Source organism: Sturnira hondurensis, unplaced genomic scaffold (assembly GCF_014824575.4).
Source record: "Sturnira hondurensis isolate 20B ecotype Veracruz unplaced genomic scaffold, ASM1482457v3 Scaffold0023817, whole genome shotgun sequence".
Classification (NCBI taxonomy): Eukaryota; Metazoa; Chordata; class Mammalia; order Chiroptera; family Phyllostomidae; genus Sturnira; species Sturnira hondurensis.
In genome coordinates, this window is record NW_028096448.1 from 14,706,335 (window position 1) to 14,722,366 (window position 16,032).

Genomic DNA, 16,032 nt, shown 5'->3' on the forward strand with positions numbered 1-16,032 from the left:
CTTATCAGAAAGTGTCTTCTGGCAAATGACTCCCAGGACCTTGTGCGGGTGTGTGTAAAAGCCCGCAATGCACAAAAATAGTTGTGCTTCTGAGGCCCAGTCAGGGCAGCATGAAGTCTCCTGTCCTACTTCCTGTCCAGTCATTAGGTACCAAGAGGTCAATTATCCACTTTTATGAATTGGGCTAACTGTCCCTTCCTTACAAATTGTCAGAAATGCACTGGCTGACCCAACTGAGTATTTATACTAAATTTATCCTTTGTACCATGGAAGACAGAAGAAACAACATCTTTGAGAACATGGGGAAGACGTGTTAGACTGATGCTGTTTGATCATGGATTTTGCTGTTATGAGTCTTTGGTTTTTCTTGTTTAATGGCTAATTTCATTAATTTACAAGGTACGTTTTTGAAGATTGAGTCAAGATATTTAGATAAACGTGTCTGGACTTGCACTCAAGACAGCACAGTAGGTAACTCTGTGCTCGTCTTCTCCCACGACCACATCCAAATTACAACTAAATTGTACAGCCACCATCATGGAGAACCCCCGAAGCCTAGCCGAACAGAATTATTATAACCAAGATACAAAGAAGAAGCCACAAGGAGACTGGTAGGAGGGATGAAGTTGCAGAATGGGAAGGTCACACACCCACAGTGGGGAGGGACTAAGAGTCAGGAAGGAGGGAAACTCAAGCTGGGGAGGTTCCCCTTGAAGGGCGAGGGGTCCTAGCCCTCCACTGGGCTCCACAACTGAGAGTGTCAGTGCCAGGAAGAGGAGGCCCCATATCAACTGGCTGGGAAAACCAGCGGGAATCATGTCTGAGACAGACAAAGGGATGCTAGAGACCAAGGCTCTTCTTTTAAAGAAACTATCAAGTGCCGGGTGAAATCCAAGCAGAAACGGATCTTGTTCCTAACGCAAAGGAACTCATACTTAAACATACGAGACCTGGCTGAGAAGTTCAGTTGGTTAGAGTATTGTCCTGAATCACCAAGGTTGTGGGTTCAGTCCCAGACAGGACACAGACAAGAATCAATTCAGTGATTGCATAAATAAGTGGAACAACAAATCCATCTCTCTCTCCCCTGCCCCACACACCACATCAATAAATTTTGGGAAAAAAGAGAACTATAGGTAATTATCCTTACAACAAGTACACATTGGTCCATGGTCATATAGTCCTAAAATTTTTTCCCTCAATTTTACATTCACACCAATCAACACTGGATAAGGTTTTTTTAGTCTTTATTATTGTCGGTATCACATGTGCAAATTAGGGTCATGAGACTGCAGGTGTGGTTTTTCCCCTTTCTAAAATTAAAAAAATCACACTAAGAGAGAGAAGGCCACTTGCAAACTGATGTTTAGAAGTTAAGAACTGGAAGAGAAGTTGGTGATTTTATTCTCTCTCCCAAATGTAGCAGCTGAGACCCACAATTCCAAGGAGCACCCCAAAAATCACTGGCTGAGTTCATGATAAGTCCACTTGTAGTCAGCTTTAGTGATTGCCACATAAATACACTTTTCATTATCTTATAAAACATTTACTAATTCTTTACTTAACAGCTAAACACTCTCATTGAGTTTAAGGACAACTTGAATGAATAGTGAGTGTTTCCTAACAGGAAACATTCCTGAGCTCATGTGATATCTGTACTATTGACTTAAGTTTCCCTCTCCAAAGGGAAATGCTCTGGTACCATAAGAAGCACAAAAATGTTCTCAGACTTCCTGTATGTGGGGCAAAGGAAACCTCATGAGAGCACCAATTTTCAAAACCGTCTGGCGCATTCCCTTTCCAAAAGGTTGGTATCTTCAGGAAACGGGGCCAATGCTCTGTCCTGAGCAATGAATGAAGAAGGATGCTGAGGATTGAAAAACTCTGTAAAGATGCTAAAAATCATTGAATTGCACACTTTAAATGGGTGGATTGTATGGCATTAAATTATATCTCAATAAAGTTGTCCAAATAAAGGCATATGCTTGAAATGAGAACTATGTTTACACCTATAACCAAGGAATTTTGGTGTCACACAGGAATTTTTCTGTGCAGTGCCAATTCTTCTTGTACTGTTCACACCCCACTGGGGATATTTACTTGGTATAACACAGTGTTCCAAGCAAATCTGAATTATAGGAGGGGCAACGTTATTCCTTCATTTTCTATTTCACTCAGTGAATGACTGTAGGGTGCTAACTTTGGCCCTGTGCTTGGTACTGAAGCTAGAATTAAGGACCATGAGGGCAGTGGGATTTTTCATATTGTCTTGTACAATATCACCATTACCTACCATTTCTTGAATGGGCAATATACAGGGGCACAAGACAGACATAGTCTGTGCCTCTTCTAACTCATAATCTAGTTAAAGATACAGAAAATTAAATGGGACCCTTAATACAGAATTATCTAGGAAAGAGAACTGTGGGACCAGGAAAAGAGCTGGTCTCAAGTTTCTTTTGTGACTATTTAATTTGATCAAAGATGAAAAAGATAAACTTAATGTTAGCGTGCATTTTTTAAAAAATGCCAAAGTTGATTCCCTGTACTCTTTCAAAAAGGAAAAACATTCTCAGTACCAACATTAAGGGCACAGATAGTAAGCGTGTTTTGACCCTATCACAAATCAGTACGTTTAAAATGGCCACATATGCCCAGTTAAAAGAGTAGTTTGATTTATTATGTTTGTTGTGTTAAAAAAAAACATAAAACAACAGAATAATTGAAACAAGGATAATTAAATCCTCCTGCCCCTGACTGGGTCGTAGGAAGAAATAAACCAGATTGGCAGTAAGCCCTTCATTTTTGTGGTGACGTCACTGAAGGATAAGGCCCTGTCAGGAATGAGGCTGTTTCCACCAGAGAGGAGGAGGGTGGGAAGCACCGTCAAAGTTCTGAGCTCTGGTTGCAGGAACAACCGAGAGAATTAGAGCCTTGCACGTTACTCGCTCAATCTGTGCTTTAGGAGTTTGGCAGGAGCAGCTACATCTGGATTTGTAGCCACCCACATCCTAACAGGGGAAATATCTATATCCCACACATTAAAAGAGTAAAAGATATATACCTGAGAGAAGTTATTTGGGACAGTGTTCTTCAATATCTTGTGGGATTTTATAAAACAGATTTTTTTAAATCTATGTTTTAAGAATCATTTGATAAATTTGAACTGTTTTGCTTATTTTCATAAAATTGCCCCAGGATTTACATGGAAAACCCAGAATAACAATGCAGCGAGATGCTAGAAGTTCCCAAAGACCAGAAACAGAAGGGGGAAGAGAGGGAGGGGCAACGATGATGTGATGACAGGATAATAACTAACATTAATGCACACCTGCTATGCACAAGGGCTGTACTTTGTATTGCCCATACATTAATCTGAATTTCTGTAGTTATCCGAATCTTAAAGCAACATGTGAAATTATTAGCTCCCCTTACTTTGCATATGAATCACAGCTCACAGACATTTCATATGATGACACTGGATTTATGGAGACACCATTATGTTGATTAAGAGCAAGGAATTTACATCCACACAAACCTCAAAGTCATAGCCTGAGTTTCCCCCAAAGACTCACCTTGTCAGTGACAATGTCACCTCATTTCTTTGAGCCTTAATTTCTTCACCTAGGAATGACATTTTATCATTTATTCAACCAAGTTTGCATCAATTGTGCCAGATAGGACAAGATTGAAGAGAAATAGGGTTCTGCCCCCACCGAGCTTTTTGTTCATGGGTGAGGACAGCCATTGCCAAGACACCTCGTCAGAAAAAACACAAAATTGCACAAAATCAGGGCTAAGCAGAAAAGGTGTGTGATTGTAGCATAAGCCACCTAGTCACTGGAACCCTTCCTCATTTTCTTGCACACCAGTCTTTGGTGTGATTTTACTCCCAAAGCCAGCACCTGCATTTCCTTTTCCAAGGTCATGCTCTTGCTGCTGGCACTCACTGGGCTGCGAACATAGAAAACCACAAGTGCCTGGAAATGTACTGCCCCCTCAACCTTCAGAAGACTCTCCACCAATGTGCCATTCATTTATTAGTGACTGACATCGTCAAGAGCAACTATAGTAACTAGGACTGTTTGAATGTTCAATAAGGTATTGTGTGCTGAATAGGAATACTCAGCAAATGGTGACTACAAAAAATATTGAGAAAAAGAACCAGAAGAGTGAAGAAGCACAGATGTTCTTCCAACAGCAAAAGAGATTTGAAGCATACAATTAGAGTTTTATAATTTTGAAGCTTTTCAGAAAAACACTGAGAAGCAAATTCATTTGTGGCCAACATTTCTTGAGGCCTTGGACCTGACCCCCACTCCATGCTGGCAGACCCCTGGCACAGGTACACGGCTGAGGTCCTCAAAGGACAGAGCGCTGCCAGTGAGAATCACTGGCTGCCAAACCCCACCTCTCCCCAGAGTAGGAGGAGGCTGGTTCCTGTGTGACCGTTAATTAAATCCTAACTGGGTGGGCACTTTTAACGTCTTTTCCAGTAGCAGCCTTACTAGCAGAGTTCATAACTGAACTGCAGCCAGCCTCAGCCAGGGAACAGGAAACAACTTTTGGCGGGGTCCAAAGTGCTTGTTCTCCATCCAAATTTACTCACCCAGGTAGAGGTCTGAGCTGGAGGTCAGCCTGTGATTCTCAATGGACAAATTGTTTCCACCCATCTCCCCCCTGCAAGGTCTGGAAGACATGAAATAGGATTTGGGAAGATTAATGTGCTGCTTTCCCATATTGTCTATCTGGAAGGCACACTCCAGGTATTGTTCACTAGCACAAAGGGTCTTTCAGAGTTACTCTGCAGGGATTGCTTTTTGGAAGATTGTGTTTGGGAGTTCGGTGTCTCAGTGTCCCTCCTACAAAGTGGCAGGGAGATTTAGTAGTGAGCTAGATAATCTCATCAAGCCAGATAATTCAGATATCGGTTTTTACTGCCTTCGAAAGTGGTAGCCAAAGAACTACCAGATAGTTTAATTTCTTTCCAAAGCCTTTACTGCTCCACAAAGAAAAGTGGGCTGACACTTGCAAAACCCTGATCACATGTCAAATACTGTCTGAGGCACTTTATCGGCCTTCCCTGCTTTAATTCTCATATCAAAACTCTTTCCATAATTTCTTCCCTATTAAGTACAAGAAGAATGAGTTCAATAAAGATAAATAACTCACTTGAAGTCGCACAAGAAAACATGACATGACAAGGCTTAGAATATAGGTCTGTTTCAGGTTATAAAATCTTTCCACTGAAAAGAGAGAGGAGCCTATTTTTAATAATAAGGCAATAATAAAACGTGTTTAAAGATTGTCCTGTGGCTTCCACTGATATGATGATGGTATAAGCCTCCTAAAGACTAACTCTGATACAGACAAACTTTGGACAAAATGTGAAAACCACCTGACAAGAGATCTGGAGAATAAACATAAGCAGGCACATGTTTGAGGGGAGTGAAATGTGGAGAAGCAAAGAGTAAATGGGCAAATTTCTTTTCCTTTCATTTCCTTTCTATGAGGAAACCCAGAAGTTACACTTAGTAAACAAAAGTTTTAAATCTGCTATTTTAATACTCCAAAAATTGGGGGGGGAAATGTTTGATGAACTAATACATAAGAGTTATGGTAAAGTATGAGGAGTGTCCTAAATAGAGAATTAATTACAGTCCATAAAAAGACTGTAATTATAGAAAAGAAACAACTAAAAATTCTAGAGTTTAAAAAGTTTCATAACTGAAATAAAAAGAAATACATGATCGAGGCTAAGCAGTAGATTTGCGCAAGCAAAAGAAAGAGTCAGCGAACTTCAACCCTGGTCAGTTGAGATTACTCTAGCTCTGTGATACAATTTAACTGCAGGAAGTGTGATAACCCCAGTTTGCTTTCTTTTTTTTTTTCCTTCTCAGATTTGTTGGTCTATTTGGGGTCTTTTGTGGGTCCATATGAATTTAGGGCTGTTTTTTTTCTATTTTTGTAAAATATGCCATTGGAGTTTTCATAGGAATTGCATTGAATCTATAGATCACTCTGGGCAGTATGGACATTTTAATGATGTTAATTCTTTGAACACATTAACATAGACTATCTTTCCATTTGTGTCTTCTTCAAATCCTTTTATCAATGTCTTAGAGTTTTCAGTGTATAGATTTTTCAGCTCCTTTGTTAATTTTTTTTTTTTTTTGGTGCTGGAATTTCTTTACATTTATATTTCACATAGTTTGTTGTTAGGATAGGAAGAAAACTGATTTATGTATGTTATATCTGCAATTTTACTGAATTGTTTGATTACTTCTGACAATTTTTTGTGTATAATATTTAGGGTTTCCTATGTATAAGAATTGATCATGTGCAGAGAGACAACTTCACTCATTTCATTTCTAATTTACGTGCCTTTTCTTTCTTCCTCTTGCTTAGTTGCTCTGGCTAGGGCCTCCAGTACAGAAATGGTGAGAGCAGGCATCCTTGTTCCTGATCTTAGAAGAACATTTTACCATTGAGTAAGACGTTAGCTGTTGGGATTGTCAAATATGGCCTTAATCATGTTGAAGTATATTCCTTTTATACCTAATTTTCTGAGGTTTCTTTTAATCATGAAAGAATGTTGAATTTTGTCAAATCTCTGCATCTACTGAGACGATATGATCTTTAGTCTTCATTCTGTGGATGTGTGTCATATTTACTAATTTGTGTATGTTGAACCATCCTTACACAACAAGGACAAATTCCACTTCATCATGGTGTATGACCCTTTTAATGTGCTTTTGAGTTCAGTGTGCCAGTATTTCGGTCAGGACTTTTCCCATCCATGGTCATCAGAGACATAGGCTGTAATCTTCTTTTCTCACAGTGTCTTCATCTGGCTTTGGTACGAGGGTAATGCGGGCCTTGTAAAATGAGTTTGGAGGTGTTCCCCCGATCAACTTTCGAAAGAATTGAGAAGGTTTGGCACTAATTCTTCGTCAAATGTTTGGCAGAACCCACCCATGAAGCCATCTGTCCTTATATTTTCTTTGCTGGGAGGTTTTCATTTAACGCTTCCATCTTCTTGCATATTATTTTTGTGCTCAGCCTTCCTGAATTTCACTATTTGCTCTTGGTAGGTTGTATTCCTAATGGCAAAAGTTGGAAACAACTCAAATGTCCACCAACTGAAGAATGTTTAACCAAAGTGTAGTATAACCACAATGTGAAATATTATTCGGCCATAAAAAGGAATGAAGTACTGATATATAATACGACAATGAGAGAACTTTGAAAACACTATGCTAAATGAAAGAAGTAACTCACAAAGGATTATATATGATTCCATTCATGTAAAATGTCTAGAATAGAGAAACCTATAGGTTCAGAAAGTACATTAGAGGTTGCCTAGGGCTAGGGGAAAGCTAAGATTCTGAGGGGTGATAGCTAAAGCATGTTTTGAAAATGTTCTAAAATAGGCTATGGTGATGACTGCACATATCTGTGAATATATCAAAACCATTGCATTGTATACTTTAAATGGATGAACTGTATAGTATGCAAACTATACCCCTATAGAGCTGTTTAAAAAAAACAAAAACACTTAAGCAGTGCAGCACACACCAGAGCCACAGAAATCTTTCCACCACAGGCTGTCAGAACTGAAAACAATGTTCTCTGGAGATCATTAGTCCGGGATTTTTCAGCTAAGGGTTGGACATCAGGATCACTTGGGGATCTTCTAACATACCTGTTCCTGAGCCACTGTAGATTTTCTAAATGAAAATATTGAGAGTAGAGTCAGAGCTTTTGTATTTTCTAAACTCAGAGGTGATGCAGTATGCAGCCTGGATGGAGAACCTGAGCACCAGACTGAGCGCCTCCAACCTGTGTGGCACGGCTGGTCTATGGCAGAGGAGATGCTGGAACTCAGCTTTACCTGGCTTGCAGCCCAGCATGCTTTCTACATGCTCTGCTGCCTTGCAGAAATATCGGATTGGAATGGAATTCTATGCAGCAGAAAGAAAGAATAAGCTCCCACCCTTTGCAACAGCATGGATGGAACTGGAAAGCATTATGCTGAGTGAAATAAGCCAGGCGGTGAAAGACAAATACCATATGATCTCACCTTTAACAGGAAGCTAAACAACAAAACAAACAAGCTAGCAAAATATAACCAAAGACACTGAAATAGAGAACAGGCTGACAGTGACTAGAGAGGAGAGGGGAGGGAATTTCAGGGGAAAAAGGGGAAGGACTTACAGGAACTAGTATAAAGGACACAACTAAGGGGGGTAGAAATGGGAGAGAGGTGGGGAGCACTGGGGAGGTGGGCTGGGATGGGAGTAAAAGACAGAAAACTGTACTTGAAAAATAATTAAATTAAAAAACTATATATTAAAAAAAGTAAATTTTCTAACCTAAAAAGAAGAAATATTGGATTGGCCAAAAAGTCTGTTTTGTTTTTCCCATAAAAGACACATTTTTCATTTTCACCAATAACTTTATTGATTTGATATTTTCAGTGTGTCAGCTATCTCCTGCTATTGGTTTCTAGTGGGTAGAGGCCAGGGGTGCTGCTAAACATCTTCCAATGCATAAGACAGCCCCAGGGCAAAGAATTATTTGGCCAAAGTGTCAATAGTACCAACAAACTTCACAGACCACTTTGACACATTTTATTGGTCACAGCACCTTCTCCATACACTGCACAATTTTTTGTATGTGTTTCAGTTGTGTTTTCACCTTTCTTGAAATAATAAAGCATAATATGCCCAAAATGCTGCATTATCTTCTTCCATCTTCAATATTAAAATGATTGCACAAAAATTCACCAATTCTGATGTTTTTTTAATGCATGCTGATATGACAGCTGTCACAATACAATCTAACAAAATTGTTTTAAGTGAAGTTAAAGAAAACTAAGCACTACAGGAGCCATTGTACAGAAAAAACACAGCTGACTTTTCCGGCCAATCCAATAATGCACTCAGCCCAAATATCAAACATTAGAGTACAATATTCTGTTGACTGAGAATCTTGGGTGCATATGGTTCATTACTTAAAGAATGAGATTTTAAGATTTACTGTCTTTGTTCCCTGAATTGATTAAATAGACATTAGTAAGGGCATTAATTACGAAGTACATTACTACAGTGCCTTTAAAAGAAGGAAAACAGAAAACCTGGAGTTTAAACTTTGCTTTGCATGAACCCTGTAGATGAACTTGTTTTTTGTCTCATATCCTCCCTGAGTCCAGGGTCTCAGATGTTGTGATGCTCAGCTATGAATGTATATCAGAACAAGCCAAAGAGAATGTAAAATATGCCATGCCCATGCTCACCTCCAGAAGTTCCAATCTCACTGATTTTAAATAAAGCTGCAAGTTCCCCAGGTTACTCCTATTCAGAGGGCCGGGAATTCTTGGTTAAATTCCAACAACATCGTAGATGAGTCATGTAAGGGCTCTTCAAAGCCCTTGAATCTTCCATAATTTTACGATGGTTTCTATTCTCACTGAAAATCTAAGAATGACTTTAGCCTATTGTGTAAGTGGCCTGAAAGTGCAATTGCTACAGCAATTTTTTTTTTATCTTCCCTGGGTGGGTTCAACCAACAAAATTAAAAACACCTGTGCTGAGTACTAATTGCTGCCGTGACATGAGACACAGCGAGAATGGGGTCGGGGGAGGTGGCTCTCAGGGAGGTGGCTCTCAGGGAGCTCTCTGTTGGAAAACTCAAATCAAAACCTTTTTAGATGGGTGTTGCTGTTGCTCTGGTGCAAACCACAAACGCTCTGGCCACACCTCGTCAGTGGGCTTGGAGCAGCAGGCACTGCCGTTCTCTGGTTCCACAGATACCTATTTGCTTCTCCTCGCATCTGAAACTCTCATGGATGTCAGCACAACTCTGGACAAAGAGAAACAACTGTACCGCTTTTGGAGAGTGAAGGTCTCAGAGGAATGAGGCAGGGGCACAAATGAGCCCCGGTACCCCGACAGAAAAACATAAAGCTCACATTTCAAGCCTGATTTGGAAGAGATGATGTTCTTGTTCTGCCCCCTTTTCAATTTCCTCAGTTTCCCTCTCCTAAAAGAAAGCCAGTCTTACTGTTGAATAGTGATCTCCAGGACTTGCTTAGCAAGCCTTTGCCTTTATTATTCCTTCCCCAGAGAAAGTCCTTCCCATGCGTGAAGTTAGGCTTCTGCATCAAGAACAGAGGACACTGGAGCTCAGAGGAAGGCGAATAAGCACCCTGCAAGTTCTCTCTTTATAAAGAGCTCTTTTCTACCTGTGCCTGGAACCAAATGTCTGAGTCTCCTCTTCACGTTCTGGAGCTGACATGTGCTTTTCTCTCCCCTGTGCCTCATCCGGTCGATGCGCACTCTGTATTGCTCTTCTGTTAGAGAAGGCTCTCGGGGATGAAATTAGAGCTATTAAGTTATAAAAGAGGTAAAAGAATAAAAACCAAATCTGCTCCAGTGATTTAATTCTCTTCTTTCTGTCAAGGTTAGTGTCTGTCCCGAAAAGTGTGTATTAAAATCAGACCTCAATTCTTCCCATTTCCAAATGAAGAAATTTGGGCAAGCTAATTTTTAAAGCCTTTTCCTGCTCTAACAGTTGTGATTTCCATTTTATCTCAGCTTTCCCTCATAGAAGATTGTTTCTTATTAAAATGAAATGTAAGTTGAGGGTTTAAATGAAAATAGCACTTGGGGTCTTTTACATTATCTTAGGTGCTGTTTCCTATTTTTACTTCCTCACTGTTAATTCTGGCCCCTGAAAATGGGTTAGGGATGATCACGTGAGGGGAGTGACACTGATTTAATTGACATATTCTATAAGTACCTGTTATTTGCCAAAATTTAACTCAATATTAAAAACACTAGATAAGATAAGGCCCTTTCTTTTACAAACTTCTTGGCCCTTTCTTTTATTTGTCTCTTGGTGGAAAGATAAAACTGGACTTTACAGTGAAATGCATCTTTTCATAAGCGATAACCTAACAGAAATATGCGCAAAGTTCTATGGGGAAACAAAATGATTATTACTTCCATTGAATGGATTCAGAGAAGACCTCACCCAGGCCGTGGCACGTGAGAGGATCCTAGAGCAATGGATGGGAGAACACAAGGTAAAGAAGAGGCCAGAGCAGTCAGGGGAACAGGAGCAGCATGTTCAGCCAGCCCCCAAGAAAGCCCCTGAGAGCTCTGCCTCCCGGTACCCATGCCTTTGTGTAGTCCCTTCTCAGACCGATAAAAACTCACCTGTGTAACCTATAAAACTGCCAGATTAACTGTGTGCAATTTCCAAGGCCAGGCCATAAAAAGTATTTCAGTGTCTGTCTTGGCCCTCTTGGATTTCACACTTGGGGGGAGTCCACTTCCCCATCCTGGGGGTGCTCAAGCAGCCCACGAAGAACTCACACCTCCTGACAGCACCACCAGAGTGACACCGTGGAAGCAAAGACCTGTCTGACTTCTTTCCTGCCTCCTCACGACAGATCTCAAGCCAGGGCCACCCAACTAACCACTTCTGAATCCCTGTGACTGCTGTGAGCTACTGTGTTTGGGGGTTATTTGGTGGCATCCAGGTTTATGTTATGCTCTGAGATGTGAAGGGAAATGGTAAGGATGGGGCTATAGAGGGAAAGGGGGAGATCCAATTGGAAAGGTTTTCTATTCAGGGTGAACCACAGAGAGCTGTAAGAGGGGGTTATTGTTGGTTTTAACAGTGAAGTGACGGCATTGGATTTGTAAGTTAGGAAGTAAATGCCTAGACACTAGACCATGATCTGAACGAAGGTGTGGATATGTATAACATTAGGCATAAATTATAGCACATTTTTTCGACTAGATTTTCTATGTCTACCTTTATCGGAGGTTGGCTTACAGAGTTGCAAGAGAATTTATGGATTATAACATCCTCCTTCCCTCTTGAAAACTCTTATCCACAGCCTATTTGACAGATGACCTTCCTGCCTCAGCTGCTTGAATATCTTCAGGGATGGAAAGCTCACTACCAGTGGAGCCAGCCATCAACACATTGATTTGAAAAGCTGTATGACTCCCCATAATTCTGACAGACCACTGGACTGGATTTGGGCTTGTTTCTCCCACTGGTGACCTTCAGGCTAGAACTCGTAAGGTCAGCATGAACTTGGATGGGGATCAAGATCCTAGTGCCTGCCACCAGCCTGCTCCTTCCACTGAGATGAACTCCCGTAAATCAGTAATAAAACAATGATTCTGAGCTCCAACCCTGGAGATACTTATTAATTCTAGGCTGGCGTCTGTGAGGCAGAGTGATTGAGGCTTGACCCTGACACTATGAACCTGGCTTTACCCAATTGAGCAACGGAATCTTTGGGGGAAGCCGAACCCATCTGTCTCTACTTGACATCCTATTTTGCAGCTATTTTAAAGCACTGGATTGAAAATGACTTTGTATTAATTTGTAGTTTCCTAAATACTTCAGAGAGTTCAAACTGTAACAGATCCTGTGCCATCTGACTCTGAGGGTCCCCAAGTGGCCGTAGATGGAGGTGATTGAAAGGCCGCAGTCCCAGGGTGTCTATCATGAAGATGAGGTCATGGTTAATCAGGACTTGGCTCAGACCAAGCTCTGGTAGAGGGCGCCTCAGAAGCATCCCAGCTTGTGTAAATCCTGTGCCCCTGCAGTCCAGGGTTAGAGCTCTTGGCGACCGTCAGAACCCTCTTAAATGACTTGGATGTCCACACAGTTGCTTAATCAGTAGGTTCAATCATCTGGGGTTTTAATAACTTTTAATCATTCAGTATATTATAGAATCCTGTAAGGTGCTGCCAAGACATAGTTTCAAGAGAGAGGAAACGAGCAATGGAAGCAAGACTGTGAATGAGAAGGTCACCTTGTGTCTTGTTTGTCAGAGGAGCTTAAACTCTAATGTCATATCTGTGTTGGTATTGCACTCGTGTGATCTTTAAAACTACGTAATAGGAGGTGCCTTAAGTCTAAGAAGTGTAGCTAGTGAAACAAAGGGCTTTAAAGTCAGATGGACCCACTTTTTCAAATCATGGCTTTGCTGGGACATCTGGATTCCATGGCAAGGAGTACAGTTAGCTGAGAACTTCAGCTACAGTAACTTCATTACCATTTCTGCTCAGTGTGGAACATCTGTAATGGGCAATTTTCACTCTGGAGCTCCCTGCTGAATTGGCCCCCCACCATCACACAAGGGTACACATGCAGGCACGTGCACACACACACAGAATGAACCGCTTAAACTATTCATTCTATTTCAGTATCTACTTCCCAAAGGATCCAACTGACAGAGTTACTTAAGTTCTCTGAAATTCTATTCCTCTTTCAAACTGCATTGCTACCATGCACACCAGCAGAGTGTGAGGAGGGGAAATGAATTGGAAGACATAACGTGCCCTGGCTCCCAGAACACTGTCACCAGGGTTGTTTCCCTTCATTCAGCTCACTAGTTGGGTCTTTCCCATCATCGCTGAGTAAAGGTAAGACATATTCTTCACTTTTATTCACCAACTGTGATACGCCTAAAACAGTGTTTAACCACCACAGGGCAATGGGATGCTGGGAACGCATACAACTGTAGATGAGACTCATCTCTCACAAGTCTGTGACGTCTTGAAGGTGGGCTTTGGCTTTCCTAAGTGCTTTGACAAATGGAGATCCAGACAGGAACACCGAGCAGGGAAATCTAGCCTGGAGTGCCGTGCAAAAACTACCCCTGGGGAAGGCCCTCTGTTTCGATGAATACACATTCACCAAGTGAAAGAGGAAGGTTGTTGCCGCAAGAGGGGACAGACCTTGCCAAGAGTCAAAGACACTGGACACCAGATAGAGTGAGACAAAGTCAGGGTGTTCCACAGGGACACCCCGTGAGATACCAAGTAGAGTGAGACAAAGTCAGGATGTTATACAGAAAACTGGGGAAGGGGGAAGAAGTGCCCCAGCACACCTGGCCAGTGAGGGTTTGATGATGAGATTATCTGCTCCACAGCACAGAAAAGGAAGCTGAGCAGGGCCCGGAGTGGTTCAGTGCCTGGCCCAGGGTCACAGAGTGGGAAAGTCACTGAGCCCCTGGAGACCCAGCCCAGAGCTGTGATGCTCCTCTGACTGCCAGTGTACAAAGACCACCCCCTCCCCAGAATTACAGATGAGCCCCACACAGGTCCTAATTCACTGATCACCTGCAGAACAGGGAGAAGGACACAGAAAACAACCTTAAAATCAACACTTGAAGCCTTTTCTGAAGAGCACATCTCTGTGCTCAAATACTTCATGGAATGTGAACTCTTTTAAAACACAATGTTGAAGAAACAGGAGCCAGTGTACACATTCACAGCATTCAGTTCCCCGAAACCAATTATGTTTAAGTGATGTCAAGGGCCTGACAGAGCCACAAAGGAGAGAATGATCTTCAACCTCAACACTGACTCGGACCCTCATGCCTTAATCTAATCCATTGTGTCTGGCCCTACTTGCAAGCCCAGGTCTGGTTCTCATTGCTTTTGTGGATTTAAGTAAAACCCTTCCCATAATTTAAATTAGGTTTTGTGTTGATGAGATTTCTTTTGTTCTAATATGAAAAGAAAAAAAAAAAAAGAAAAACATCCAAATCCCTAAAATCCAGGCCTGCGATCTAGTAGACAGACACAGGCTATCCCAACAGATGGACAGAGCATTTTTCTCAAGAATGAGGGTGACACCCATGTGGGTGTGTGGGTGTGGCACAGGGGGTGATAAGTGCAGCCCCTTTTAAAAGAGCCAGAAGGGCTTGAGCTGTCCCAGCCACTGCTATTGCTTGTTGGTGTGGAACAGCTAATGCAAACCATTCCGGGCCGGGTGTCGGCTGCAGGAGGCTGCAGGAACAAACTGGGGGACTCTGCATCAAAAGCAGGTTTCTGACATGAATATTCTAGAAGAAACCACGTTTCATGCTGGGTGAGAACACAAAGACCAATCTAGCTCAACTTCTCGCCTGCTAGATGGAGAAATGCAGGATTTGGTTGGACAGATGACTTGCTCCAAACTAAGGTCAAGGTCACGGCACAGGCAGAACTAGAATCCAAACTTTCTGGCTTCCAGACCATCACTTTGATTTGGCTTAACTACTCCGAAAGCCATGGAAGGCTTCTGGTTCCAAGTTTTCCTTTTCATTTGGGTGAGAAAAATGGGATATAATCCTGAAAGAAAGGGCTGCCCACAGAACAGTGAAAAGAAAAAAAGAAAAATCCCAATAGCTTTGGCTGCGATAAGAATGCTATAAAATGCATTTCTAGATTTTGTATATCACCTTCTCCTTTGTGCACGCACTGATGGGTGTGCGTTTTACCCATGTGGCTCTGTGTAAACACAGCACTGTCAGCTGCCTAGGCCACGTGGTTTGGGGTTGACAGATACAGCCCCTCTCAACAAGGAGAATGTCCCCACTTGCACCTGGTGTCGGAACCACAGAGAGAAACATCACATGTCGGTGTGTTGAAAGAGAGAAAAGATTGTCACTGTTGAGAAAGCTTTTAGGAGATCACCTAGTTCAGCAAGTCCCAAAGAATAATCCACGGGAAGAGGACCTGCTGTTGTGGAGAGAAATGGGTCCCAAGGTCAAAAGACTTTGGGAGACTTGAACCCCCACGGAGCAGGCTGCTTTACCCGAGGACTCCCCTGCCATGGGGTCTTCACCGTGGCATCGCACACTGAGGATGTCTGGGAAAAGGATGGGAGACTCCCACTCTCCCAGACTTGCATATCTACTCAACTCCTTTTCATTCTAAGGACGACTTCCTGAGATGAGTGCTTATTGGAAAATACCTTTAAAGGTTGACCTATTCCAATATCCTCATTTCACATGTGAGAAAAAAATAAAAGTCTGAAGGAAAAAGTGACTTTCCTTAGGTGGCAGAAGTCATCTGAACCAGGACTCTCACCCTGAGCCCAGACACAAAACCAAAGGACCAGATCCCCCTCGGCAGCTTCCTCCTCGAGTCTTCAACAGAGTCATTCACGTAGTGAGGAGAGATAATAAACAAGGACTAAATGTTTCACCTGCGTTGCCTCATATCATGA